Source organism: Solanum tuberosum, unplaced genomic scaffold, assembly GCF_000226075.1.
Source record: "Solanum tuberosum cultivar DM 1-3 516 R44 unplaced genomic scaffold, SolTub_3.0 scf00459, whole genome shotgun sequence".
Taxonomy (NCBI): Eukaryota; Viridiplantae; Streptophyta; class Magnoliopsida; order Solanales; family Solanaceae; genus Solanum; species Solanum tuberosum.
The window spans coordinates 35,369-36,139 of record NW_006239376.1 but is presented as its reverse complement, the minus strand read 5'-3'; positions in this window follow the sequence as shown (position 1 = coordinate 36,139).

Genomic DNA, 771 nt, shown 5'->3' with positions numbered 1-771 from the left:
TTTTAAGATAATTTTTCAAAGGAATTCTTGAAGAACCCATGACCCCCAAATTCTCTAAAGTTGGCCTATGATGTGGGTCTTTGTGAATATGATCTCTATTGGTGAAATTATGTTTAGATTAGATTGTATTGATGTTTCCTATGATTATCTATACTTATTCATGTTGAATTGTTGGTATATTGATGAGTTGAGAGTTATGTCCTTATGGGCAAAGTTATGGGTTGATCCCTTTGTTTATAGAATTGTACTTAGATTGTGTTTATGTTATTGAATTAGATTGTTATTTCCTATTGCTACCTATGTCAATTGATTATGAATTGTTGAGGATTGATCAATGGTGATCATAGCTTGGAGAATTGGTAAGTTGACCCAACTTCTAGTCTATAGTATGAGAAATTATGTTGTGTGGTTTGATCCACTTATGATGGAGGTGTTCACTTCTTGTCTATCTATGCATGTTGAGATCATGTCCTTGAAGGCAATAGATGTCGAGTGAATTGATGATTATGATGCATATGTTTATGAAGTTATGCTATGAAAGTTATGTATGAAATCCTCAATGCTAGCATGATGTATAAAGTGTGTTGATGATGAGGAGAATAATGTGAATGATAATGCTAGGGATAAGGTGTGGTCTACATGATTGATTATGTTAGGTACTATTGTGGAATGACCCCTACCTATATGACCCCTATATGAATGTTTGATTATTTACATGTTAGGAGTACCTATTCAATGTTGACTGTGTTCTTGTCTCCTATGATGAAGTGT